The sequence below is a fragment of the Rhinolophus sinicus genome, linkage group LG09 (genome assembly GCF_036562045.2).
Source record: "Rhinolophus sinicus isolate RSC01 linkage group LG09, ASM3656204v1, whole genome shotgun sequence".
NCBI classification, from domain to species: domain Eukaryota; kingdom Metazoa; phylum Chordata; class Mammalia; order Chiroptera; family Rhinolophidae; genus Rhinolophus; species Rhinolophus sinicus.
The window spans coordinates 59,124,907-59,138,369 of record NC_133758.1 but is presented as its reverse complement, the minus strand read 5'-3'; the positions used below and the strand labels follow the sequence as shown (position 1 = coordinate 59,138,369).

The following is a 13,463-nucleotide window of genomic DNA, read 5'->3' as shown; positions in this document are numbered from 1 at the left end:
ACAGGGTGGGGCACTGGCTCTGGCTGAACTTGACCTGCAGTGGGTCGCCTCCCAGGTGGCCCAGGGGCTGGTGCTCCCAGCAGCAAGCCTCTAATGAGGTGGGGCAGCACCCAGCTGCCTCCAAGGAGAAAACATCCAAGGGGCAGATTGGGCAAGCACCAGAGCCCTGCTGAGGCAGATCCTGCGCTATAGGGTCAGCCCCTGCACCACAACTCCTCCTCTGTAGTTACCTCCAGTCCTCACAAACAATGAGCATGAGGGTCAATCCCTGCCACTGAAGTGCAAATAGCAACCAAGGTTCAACTACAAGAGGAGAGCACACACAACCCACACTATGGACACAATCGGAGTGCATGGCTCAAGTGATCAGGAAGACTGCGCTACTGAACCCCACAGCACAACTACTACATTAGGCCATTCTCCCCGTCTACTAAGACCAGGAGATATAGGAGCCCTATCGTATTAATACATAGAAACAAACACAGGAAAGCAGCCAAAATTCAGAGACAAAGAAACATGTCCCAGATAGAACAGAACAAAGCTCCAGAAAAAGAACCAAACAAAATGGAAACAAGCAAGCTAACAGAGACAGATTTCCAAACACTGGTTATAAGGATGCTCAATGATCTCATGAAGAACTCCAACAAAGAGACAGGAAACATAAAAATGGACAGAAAACATAAAAAACAACCAGTCTGAAATAAAGGATACAATAATATTTTACAGGGCATCAACAGTAGATTAGATGAAGGAGAGGATCCAACCAGCGATGTAGAAGATAAGGTACCAGAAAACACCCAATCAGAACAGAAAAAAAGAATCCAAAAAAATTCGGGAGAGTTTAAGGGGACTCTGGGACAGCCTCAAGTGTACCAACATTTGCTTTATAGGCTATCAAAAGAAGAAGAAAGAACCGCAAGGAACTGAAACCTATTTGAAGAAATAATGACAGAAAACCTCCCTAACCTGGGAAAGGAAATAAATATACAGGCCCAGGAAGAGCAGAGAATGCCACACAAGATGAACCCAAACAGGCCAACACCAAGACACATAATGAAAATGCCAAAGGTTAAAGACAAACAGAATCTTAAAAGCAGGAAGAGAAAAGCAGTTAGTTACCTACATAGGAGCTCTCATAAGACTGTCAGATGATATCTCAACAGAAACTTTGAAAGCCAGAAGGCCAGAAGGGACTGGCACAAAATATTCAATGTGATGAAAAGCAAGGACCTACAACCAAGATTATTCTACCCAGCAAAGCTATCATTTAGAATCGAAGGACAGATAAAGAGTTTCCCAGACAAGAAAAAGTTTATAACCACCAAACCAGTATTAGAAGAAATGTTAAAGGGGCTTCTTTAAGAAGAAAAAAGATAAAAAATATGAATAACAAAATGGCAATAACTACATATTCATCAGCAATTACTTTAAATGTGAATGGATTAAATGCTCCAATAAAAAAACATAGGGTGGGGCAGGCCCGGTGGCTCAGGGGGTTAGAGCTCCATGCTCCTAACTCTGAAGGCTGCTGGTTCGATTCCCACATTGGCTAGTGGGCTCTCAATCACAAGGTTGCCAGTTCAATTCCTCGAGTCCCGCAAGGGATGGTGGGGAGCACCCCCTGCAACTAAGATTGAACACGGCACCTTGATCTGAGCTGCCGCTGAGCTCCCGAATGGCTCAGTTGGTTGGAGCGCGTCCTCTCAACCACAAGGTTCCAGTTCGACTCCCACAAGGGATGGTGGGCTGCGCCCCCTGCAACTAGTAACGGCAACTGGACCTGGAGCTGAGCTGCGCCCTCCACAACTAAGATTGAAAGGACAACTTGACTTGGAAAAAAGTCCTGGAAGTACACACTGTTCCCCAATAAAGTCTTGTTCCCTTTCCCCAATAAAATCTAAAAAAAAAAATAGGGTGGCTGAATGGATGAGAAAACAAACCTTTCACATACTGCGCAGAAGACTCACTTGATTGAAAGACACATACAGACTGAAAGTAAAGGGATGGAAAAAGATATTTCATGCAAAAAAAAAAAAAAAAAAAAAGCTGGGGTAGCGATACTTATACTATACAAAATAGACTTTAAAACAAAGGATATAACAAGTGATAAAGAAGGACCCAGTAATCTCATTTCTGAGTAGTTACCCAAAGAAACCCAAAACACTATTTTGAAGAGACATGTGCATCCATATGTTCATTGTAGCATCATTTACAGTAGCCAGGATATGGAAGCAACCTGGGTGTCCATCAATAGAAAAGATGGCATATATATATATATGTACATATATACAATGGAATATTATTTCACCATAAAAAATAATGAAATCTTACCATCTGCGGTAGCATGGATGGACCTACAGGAGGGTATTGTGCTAAGTGGAGCAAGTCAGACAAAGACAAATGCCACATGATTTCACTTACATGTGGAATCTAAAGAACAAAATAAATAAACAAACAAAACAGAAACAGACTCGTAGATACAGAGAACATTTTGGTGTTTGCCAGATGGGAGGAGGGTTGGGGAACTGGGTTAAAAAGGTGAAGGGATAAAGAAGTACAAATTGGTAGTTACAAAAGTCATGGGGATGTAGAGTATAGGATAAGGAATATAGTCAATAATATTGTGATAATTATGTATAGTGTCAAATGGGTACTAGATTTATTGGGGTGATGATGTAAGTTATATAAATGTCTAATCATTATGTTGTACACCTGAAACTAATGTAACATTGTACATCAACTGGAACTGGAAAAAAGGAAGGAAAGGAAAGGAAGGGAAAGGGAAAAGGGAAAAGGGAAAAGGGAAAAGGGAAAGGGAAAGGGAAAAGAAAAGAAAAGAAAAGAAAAGAAAAGAAAAGAAAAGAAAAGAAAAGAAAAGAAAAGAAAAGAAAAGAAAAGAAAGCTGCCAACTGGGAATACTGAGTCTGACTACTCCAGGACTCCATGACAGTGAACATGTACTTTCAGGCCATTTTCCCATCTGAAAAAAAGATGGTGACAACTTAAATTCTGCTTAGTTTGAACTCTGAAGTGAAGTTTAAACAAGGTAACAGTTGAGCTCTATAAAATAGAAAGAGATCGTTTATGTATATATATACTTTGTTCCAGGCATCACATTTATGTAGGGAGGGAAAAAACAAAGGCAACTTTCACAAAGAAGCAACTTGCTTGGAAAGCAATTCTTGTTAAGAGGATTCTGAAGTCCAGATGAGTATATTCGTAAACATGATACTCCCACTGCCTTTAAACTTTCTAAAGGCAGGTACCAAACCAAGAGCTAAGAGTCTTTTAATAAGAAGCCATGAAGATGGTGTCCCTTTCCCTCTTCGTTTTGGTATAGGAAACTGGAAAGTAGAGAGCTACAGTAAAACAGTTACACAGCACTATTAGTATTTTCAATAGCTTACAGCTTTTGATATCAACCCTAGATCATCTCAGGCATTTATCTCGTAAACAGTAAAATACATTGTCTTTAAAGTGCTAAGAGGAGCCCACAATGGGCTGGCTGGCTAGAGGAAAACCAAACTGCTCTCTTCCTCTACCCCATCACCCAAACCAGCTTCTACACTTTTAATCGGTATTAAAGGTACTGCAGAGGAAGCACATCTTTGAAGGTTTGAGCATAACATTTGTACTTCAGGCCTAGCCCCATCAATTTCTAAATGTGTTTGTTTAGTGAATTATAACAAACACTAAAACCATTCCTCATCCATAATTGGGATACCAAAATCTACCCTATCCTAGCATTATCCAGTGAAATATTACCTTGGGTGATACTTTAAAACACCAACCCTTCAATGTGGCACTGAAGTGCCTATCTTCCCTTAAGCCCAATCTGGCCCCCTATACATATAATCATTCCCAAATTGGAGACAATGCAGTCCCTCCATCTGCCTTACCATTTCCTGACCTCCATTCATTGCTTATGCCGCCTTCCCTCTAACTGTAATTGCTTTCTAAAGTCTATCCTCCACATCAATTTATCCAAAATCCACTCAGCACCCACCTAATCCAGCCACTGGACACCTCTAGCATTTTCTTTAAGCTATTTTTATGACTCTCATCTGCCTTGTTCTCACAATTTCTAAACCTCTGGTGTTCTTTATTTTATACTCCCCATAGCTGCCAGCAGTGTTTTCTTAATAGCAGACAATAAAAATCTGTCAAGTGAACACAGAGCACATAGTTTATCATTTAGGAAAGCCATACATATTAATCACTGGCCCAGAAGCATAACTGACATGCTACAAACAGTAACTAATTGTACAAAGTTAGAACTGGAAAATATCTTTAAAGTTGACTAATATTTCAACATTCATCCCTGCCCTCAAGGAGTTTAGAATGGGAGCCCTCTCATTCTATTATTACAAAGTCATGTAATAATATTCCAACAAAACTAAGCTCTATAGTAGATGTACAAAGCTCAAAATCACTCAGCCAAAAAACTGTCAAACACTAACTGATATCTAAGTAGTCAGAATATGTAAAAGAGAACTACTTCTAGCATGTGTGTGAGGGCATACATATTTTAAGGACTAAAGTGTCAGACCAAAGAAGAGTTTGAATGAAAGCACTTAGTCTACTAGGTTGGCTAGATTTATACCCCATAGATGATACTTTGGGGCCAATTCTACCACTGGCAATGTGTCCACATTATAAATGCAAAAACTAATCCACAATGGGAACTATTTAGGGCTATTTGCCTACTAGACTGAAGCCATTCTGCTTTTCTAACCCCAATGAATTTAAGAAGCATTTACAAGACGTAGTCTCAAACGATGGCACATTTTGCTCCAGAAATAACTTCCTCACCCCCTCAAGGACTGCCTACACTGGTACTAAATGGCGCCATAAAGAAACAGGCTCCTACCAGAGCAGCAAAATTAAGAGACAAAAAAAATAACAAGTGTTAGCAAAGATGTGGAATTTGTGGAACTCTCATATACTACTGGTGAGAGTGTCCACTGGTACAACTTTAGAAAATTGGCAGTAACTACCAAAATATAATAAGACACTGTTATGGCCTGAATTGTGTCTCCCCCCGAAATTCATGTTTCAGTCCTAATCACTAATACCTCAAAATGTGACTGTATGTAGAGATAGGGCATTTAAAGAGGCAATTAAGGTTAAATGAGGTTACGAGGATGGGACCTAATCAATATGACTGATGTCTTGATAAGGGGATATTAGAACACAGACATCTGAAGAGAAAAAACATCAAGTGAAAACACAGGTAGAAGAAGATGGCCATCTGCAAGCCAAGGAGAGGCTTCTAAAAATATAGTGACACCTTGATTTTGGACTTCTTAGCCTCCAGAATTATGAGAAAATAAATTTCTGGTATGTTAGTCACCCAGTCTGTGGTATTTGTTACAGCAGCCCTAGTAAAAGAATACAGATACATACCCTAAAATTTAGTCTTTCCGTTCCTCAGTATTAACCTAATAGAAATGTGTATATGTACCGTGTTTTCCCGGTATTATTTTCAGGGAAACATGGTATTCAATCAGAAAACAGACACACAAGACTATTCATACAGCATTATTTGTAATGGCTATAAGCTACAACCGACCCAAATGCCCATCAGTAAGTTAATGAATACATTATGGTATATCACATAATGGAATACTACTGAGCAATGAAAATCAAGTTACAACTACACTCAACACAAAGTCTCACAAACAATACTGAGTCAAAGAAACCAGACACAGAAGAGTACATATGAGATGTGATCAAAACATAAATAGTTAAATTTTTAAAAAATTACTACAGTAAAAGATATATTGCCATTAATCCCCCTCAAAATACTATCCCTCACTTCAAACACACTTACCCCATTTGTTCTTGCCACTTTCTGAAGCAGCTCTGGAAGTCCTCTTTTGTGTCTTTAGTTGTGCTGTCGTGGCTGCCTTGAAGTCCTGAGTCGATTCAAACAGTTTACTTTTCATGGTCATTTTGACTTGGGGAAGAGCCAAAAGTTGCACAGTGCCATATCTGGTGAATGTGCATGAGGACACACCATAATGTTTTTATCTGACAGAAACTGCAGTAATAGAAAAGATGTGTGACATGAAGTCTTTCTGTTGTGATAAAAAAAATATGGTGAATGGCTAGTGAATAAAAAAATATGGTTGGATGGCTGCTGTCGAGTGCCATCCAACAGAAAGGGAGGGATCTTCAATACAGGAAGTGGTGCATCAAACCTTAGTAACAGTGGGTGACAAAGTTCAACTTGTTCGGTGTGAAATATGGTTGAGAGTAGGTGTTTTAAAGTGTGTCATAAATCATCCTCCATCATGACAACGCTCCGTGTCACATATTGCTTCTAGTACACAGCAATTTCTATCAAATAAAAACATTACAGTGTCCTCATCTAACTTATTCACTGGATCTGGCACCATGTAACTTCTGGCTCTTCCCCAAAGTAGACTGATTCAGGACACTGAGGCAGCCATGACAGTACAACTAAAGACACTCACGAAAGAGGACTTCCGGAACTGCTTCAGAAAGTGTAAGAACAATGAGATAAGTGTGTTCGAAGTGAGGAGGAGTACTTTAAAGGGGATTAATGGCAATGTGTCTTTTACTGTAATAATTTTTTTTAATTAAGCATTCACTGTATTGATTAATCACACCTCGTGGTGTATGATTCCATTTATACAAAGTCCAAATCAGGCAAAATTAAACTACAGTGTTAAAAATCAGGAGACTCATTATCCTGGGAGGAGGGGATGATAATGACCTGAAGGAGGCACAAGAGACTGAGTTTATGGAACTTCTCCAAGTTCACTTATTTGTGTACTTTTCTGTATGTATGTTCTACTTCAAATTGAAAGTTTAATAAAATAATGACAAATCACTTAAAAATAAGGGCAACACTTTACTTATCCAGTGTCACCAGGGCAAACAAACCTCATTCTGGAACTGGATGCATCAGGTTCTTTACTCACTGCCATTAAACATTTGAAAAATACAGCAAGTCTCATGATCCCCAGGAGATATCTCCAACTTCTCATCACTGAGTCTTTATTAGGAGAAGTCCCACAGGTCAAAGGATCCAAGAGTGTCCAGTGCCCTCCACAGTTAAATTCTTACACCATATTTTTACTCAATTTCATTAAAGGAAAGTATTAAGGTATACATTCATAGAAAGAAAATAACCAGTTAACACCTTGGTCTTCCTCTGGGTAGTGAATGTAATTTTTCCTTCTGTATTTTCCTAGCTATTTTTTTATGAACTGACTAATTTAAGAATCAGCAAAAGAAAAATGTCACTTAAATAAAAGATAGTGGAAGAAAGATACATTTTTATAAGCAGTCAAATGCTGAAGCCTTTATGGTGATCACATGTAATAAAAAAGACAGATGATACATCAGAAAAAGCAGTGAGCAATGTTTCCACAGACTTAGATTAGCATTCTCCTAGCTGGGCCCCCTGAGCATCCATCCAGTCTCAGCCTCAGCTATCTCAGGCAGAAATACAGAAATGGCTCGCTTCTGAAGCCGACACAGTTGTTATGAGCACCAAATGAAATCCTATGCAAACTGTAAGCACTATACAAATACTGAAAAGCATTTAAAGACAACTACTGGGTAGGAAATTTCTACAAAACATTAATGCTCCTTAGCAACTATTAACTGAATGGCACAGGTCAGAGGACTTAAGAGTGGCTCTTAACCTGTGGGCTGCTCAGATGACCCAGAGCTATTTCAGGGAATTCCCAGATCTGTAACTGCACAGAGAATTGTTGGTAGACAGATTTAATACCACATGTAAGAGGCACTATTTTTCATAAACTCTGTGTTGTTACAACTCAGTTTTTTAGAGGTTAATTCATAGCCACTTTGTCATACAGTCTCAAATAACTCAAACTAGAAGTTTTGTCAAATGGAAATAAAACGTTTTAATTAAAATTCCATACAAAGATTGGAAACCAATGTTTTAACTATTTACTTCACAATATTTAAAGGATTCCCAAACAGAGCTAGGTAAGCCGGTAGTAAAAAGCAAGCCATCTTTACTTGAAAGGGTAGGGAAAAACTAAAGATGCTCCTTCACTTTCTCAGCAGCAGTCACACAAACAAGCCCACTTGAGAGCCATGCAAGGTTACAGAATTCCTAACACTGCTCAGGTGCCCAGGCCTCCCTTAACAGTATGCTTCCTCAAACTTGCTCTGTCCTGACAGCAAGCAATCCTAGGTAACCAGAAAATGGAAAACAGAAGCAGTCAGACTGATCTCTCCAGCAGTGATGACATCAACAGAACAGAGAGCCTCAGGCAGAGGCTTGAGGTCCCCTGCATTAAGTACTGCATCTTCAGGCAAATGAACAAAGCCAATACCATATGTCACCACTGGAACCAACACCCAAGGTTTCTTCCTCCCCCACAGACATTTTGCAAGTAGTTATTCTTAAATTTGTTTTTGAAATCACAGCCTGGACTACTAAAATTGAAACTAGTCAGAAACACTGCTAAAAAGCCTGTTCTAATTTCACCCACCACATCACTTTTACCTTTGATTCACTGACCACAATCACCATTAACAAGTTTTAAAACATAAATACAAACTATTTTTCTGAGTTTAATGCCGTATGTGGCAAGGAAAAAGCAGAAAATAGAAGATATGAAAGAAAATAACTGAAGAGACAGACACACTGCAAAATGTTGCTGCAGCAAACTGCAGACAGAGAAGCATAGAGATCTATTAGATAGCATTAACAGATAAGTGTTTGATAACACATAGGAACGTATGTCTGAGAATACAATGGCCAATTTTTTACATGGGAGATCAGAGTCAACAGAAAGCCAGCAGCCACAAAAATGGGGTGGGGGGAGCAGTTAATTTCTAGAACTTCAGTCTCCTTCAGAGAATATTAGTGCCAAGGGGAACCACTGTTTAGCTTTACTCAGGAGGACTCCTCTCTTTACTTCCATGGAAGACCTTGCATCTGTAACTCCCAGCCCAATATCTGGTCAAATCCTTCTTAGCCATATGTGTTGAATTATATAGACGGAGAGTGAAGACAATTTATCACAGGAATAATGGTAAACATGTCAAATTTCAGAGAGGAACAGTACATAAGATGACTGTCATAGATGTGTGATCTGGGTTTGCTACACCTTTGCATCAGAAGGCTAATACTTAATGTAAGGGTGAAAATATTATTAGTGCAGATCTCTTCGGAGATTTATTAATAGCTAATCAAATAACCAAAACCTTTTTACTTCACTTGGCTGTGGGGTCAGGAACTGGATTCAATGCCACACTTTACTATAAAGCAATGCCCTTTGATTATGAGGCTGGGACTTACGCCCGGTTGGCACCAAAAAATAAAAATATATATATATATATTGTACCAAGTGGTTGCTAAGAAGTACCTGGAAGGATATACTAAAAAACCTGTTTTTTGAATGCCTTCTGCTACACTCCACCCTTCTGTTTGTTTACTCATGCAGTTCTACCACAAATGCAAAACTCACATCCCCTTTTAAAGAAAGGGAGCCATTACAGTTGTGGCAGATAGATGGCGTAAGGTTTTACCTAGGATGATACTGGTACTATGACTAATAGGCACTACGTTAAACTTTCTTCATCAGCTGAAGAAAAATCCAGCATGCCAAATGTACCTTTGCGCAAAGAGCATGCAACAGCTAACATTTGCAGTGTAAAATGGCAGTGACATGAACTCCCTCTTGCATGAACAAAAAATGCCACCAGAGCAAAAGGAGAAATAAGTTTAGTGTTGAAGGTTACTGTTCAAAAGAATGATCATTCAAAATGTAGTATTATTTTCCATACTCTCTTCAGGAACAAACCGTACAAACGTTGTTAAAAGTAACAAAGCCTTCAAGTTAGCCAGGACAGCATACTGTCTGGATTACTGCAGATTCACTTGCAGGCATGAGAAATGAGAAACAACTCCTCTTTCCAAAAGCCTCAAGTTCTACCACCATTCCACCACACAATTCCAGGCAATGATCACTCACCATCTTTAAATTCCTTGAGGACAGAAAAAATGTCTATCTCCCTGAGTCAATATCCAGCAATGCCTGATACCATGTTTCCCTGAAAATAAGACCTAGCCGGACCATCAGCTCTTATGCGTCTTTTGGAGTAAAAACTAATACAAGACCCAGTATTATACATTATATTAAGATTTGGTATTACATTATATTATATTATACCTGGTCTTATTTTAGTATTAATATTAATTTAATATTAATTATTATATTAAAATAAGACCGGGTCTTATATTAATTTTTGCTCCCAAAATTAGAGCGGATGGTCCGGTTAGGTCATATTTTCGGGGAAGAACAGTACTCTAAAAACATTTGATAAATGAATGAAAAGGTGCTCGTCATTACTCTCCCCTAAAATTAAATATTATTTAAAGCTACCATACTGATTACCCACTTAAATAACAAGCTGGGTGGTAAAGTTAAAAAAGAAAAAGAATATAATAGGGCTGCGAGTTTTAAGCTTTACTCTTTGGCCAGTGTCTTCAAAAGTACTCACAACCTCACTTTCCAGTTCTTAGACTTAAACCTGAACAAACTCTCCCAAGTCTGAAAAGATAAACACATTAATAGATTTTATTGATCCATGGATGAGAAGTCATTTGACTAAATCGGCTGCTTAAGGAAGAGACAAGAGCCTGTTCTATTGAAACCTAAAGAGAAGATACAGTATTTTCAACAGGAAAGAACCAACTGGCTGAAAACCTATGTACTAAAGTTTTATGAAGGTTGTTCTGAGAATTAAATATAATAACCTGTGCAAAGGTCTTGCCAGGCTGTCCAGCATACAATAAGGCTCAAATGTTTGCTATTATTATTCTCGATTTTCCCACTTTTTGGAATCAGTATGCAGTAAGAGATGGTTGGAATTCAAACACAGCTCTACAGTCAACCACCACCTTTCCCACAATCTAGTTTTAAAATTTCTTTCAGCATTTACCATTAAGTTTATGATAAAAAGTTCCCCGTCTCCCAGAGCCAAAGGCGTATCACATGTATACAAGTGTTTGAAGCCAGCCCAGTGCACGTGACCTGACTCACTGCCTTGATTTAGTTGCCGTCAGGAAACCTCTCTCACTAACAGGGTCAGGCTGTTCAACTGAAGAGACAGATGGGAACGTGGCTCAGCCCTGGGCGCCTTTTACCAATGCCCGCGCGGCTGGTGGCGCCTGGATCGCGTCCACCGCCAGACACCGCACCGGGGGGTCGGCTTCGACATCCTCCACCTCGCCGCTCCAACGAACTCAACCGGCTAGCTCTTTTCGCCGCAGCACAGGGTCCCCAGTGCCCAGCGGCCACCCAAGTCAGGACACTTTCCCGGGTGGCCGGTTTCGGCAACCTCTGACCTCTCCCCGGCCAGGCGCGGTCCGGGCCTGCTCCTGGGCCCTTAGCAACAAGGACATTCCCCGCGAGGTCGGGGCTGGGCCCAGGGCCTACCCAAGAAAGGGATGACGCGAAGCCCTGGCGACCGAGGGGCTGAGGAGGGGGATGGGGCTGGGCCACCCGCCAGGCTGGGCCCGCTGCTTACCGCTGCCGCTCCGCTGGGGGCTCCGGGCTGGGCGCGTCACAGGACTCCCACCGAGGAGACGCAAGGGAGGACAGGCGCAGAGAAGTCCAAGTTCCGGTTTGAAAGGCCTCCTCGGCGCTCTCTAAACCTCCAACGCCGCCGCAGCCGCCGCCTCAGGCTTTACGGCCAAGAATCTGACTCCGCTCCCACTTCCGCCACCGCCGCGACCCCGAGCGGAAGTACCTGTCACGAGTCGCTACACGCCAAGGGTGCGGGGGAGGAGCTCCGCCTTAACCCCGCGTCACGTTTGGCCTCCTTTGGCCTAAGCCTGGATCACGTGCTACAAATATGTCTGCCCCCGGAAGGTTGTCGCCATCTTTGAGTCTTGTGCTAGGTGCAGGACGGCGCTATGTTGAACCCCAAAACCGATGTTTCAGTCATCCCCCTTTCCCCTGGAATAAGAGTGCTAGGGGAAGAAAAGAGAGGATAAATTGAACCTTCCATTAGTGTCACTTTCCAGGAGACACTGATCAGTCAACCAAGTAGTCCTGTGTGCCGAGCATTTCAGCATCAACAAAGTTTGCTCTAGGAAGGGGGTTTTCCCAGGGAGACAAGGCAGAAGTTATTTCACAAATTTACAGAGGGAGAGGAAGGGCATCCATATTTACTGAGCACCTACTGTGCACCCATACTACACCTTTGGATTATCTCTATTTGTCCTTACTTTAACCACTTTAAGATTATTTTAACCGTTTTGGAAATAGAGAACTGAGACCCAGCACAGGTACCTTGACCTACCTCACACTAAGTGGTAAAGCAGGGATGTGAACCAAATATGTCTGATACCAATGTGTTTGATCTTTCTAGTAAACTGGAAATGACTGTACCAATGATGTAGCAAGGTGGTAGAGACACAGGAGAATTACACATTAACAGAACACTTTCTCTTGCAGAAAAGTGAGGATTTAAGAATATAAGAATATTAATTTCATAATTTGTGGCGCAATATTTGGATTTTTACAGCTTGAGCTCTGAAGCTGCTTGCAGAGCATAACGTTGCCCTTCTGGGCTCCAGATGGGCCTGAAGAGCCAACAGCCCCCTTGTGTTGATTGTATTGTTTGATTGTACTCCTGTATCAATTGATTGTACTGCTGTATCTATCGGTTAAATAATACTCCCCGTACTATTGTCAACGTAAAAACATCCAAACCTGTAGAGAATTTTTATAAAAGTTTATTTGAGCCTAACTACATATGCCAGGGAGCAAGATCTCAAATGCTCTGGAAAATAACAGTTTTGCAACTTCTTTTATGCATTTGAAATTAAGGAGGGGATGTAGGGAAGATTGCAGAAAGCAAATTGAGGATAGGATTGCAGGATAGTTAACAAAATTACATGCTCTCTTGAGAATTAATACCCCTTTTAAGGTGTATTCTTTTGGCATTAAAAGGTGTGTTAACCTAGATGCACAAGAACAATGGACAGGGCTGGCTTAAAACCTTTCAATAAAGAACATATAGGCCTGGGGTATGACTACCCCTCATGACCTGCCCAACAGGGAATTTATAATCAGATCACCCTTGAGGTTACTTTTCATAGAACCGCATTTTTCATCCATACAATGTGTGATCAAAGACACCCTTTTTGTTCTACAGGCCTGGGCTGAAACGAGGACTCGATAAATGATTAACCACATATTACCTATTTTTCTCACCTCACAACCCCACTTACTTGATCACTGAGTCAGCCAACCATTGAATGAATGTCCAGTTGCCCCCACCAATCAGCAAACAAATGTAAGTTTATGGTCTTATTTCTCCTAGTACCCATTTCTTTGATCAATAGCTTGCAACTTTTGCCTTTATAAACCCTGCCCTATCCCCTCCATTTTGGAACATATTCTTGGTTCATACCAAGAGCTATGTTTCCTGGTTTG

At 40.7% G+C, this 13,463-nt stretch overlaps 1 protein-coding gene across 2 annotated transcripts in view; it reads right to left on the bottom strand.

Annotated features, from left to right (window-relative positions):
- The window catches only part of RAB7A (RAB7A, member RAS oncogene family), a 100,226-nt gene extending 88,457 nt beyond the window's left edge, over positions 1–11,769 (bottom strand). The window contains exon 1 of one of the 2 annotated variants that reach the window (XM_074340486.1): positions 11,548–11,769. The gene's annotated coding sequence lies outside the window, so the exon portion shown is untranslated. The remainder of the gene's footprint in view (positions 1–11,547) is intronic. The other variant, XM_019717190.2, reaches the window with a different exon arrangement.
- Between the last annotated feature and the right edge of the window lie 1,694 nt (positions 11,770–13,463).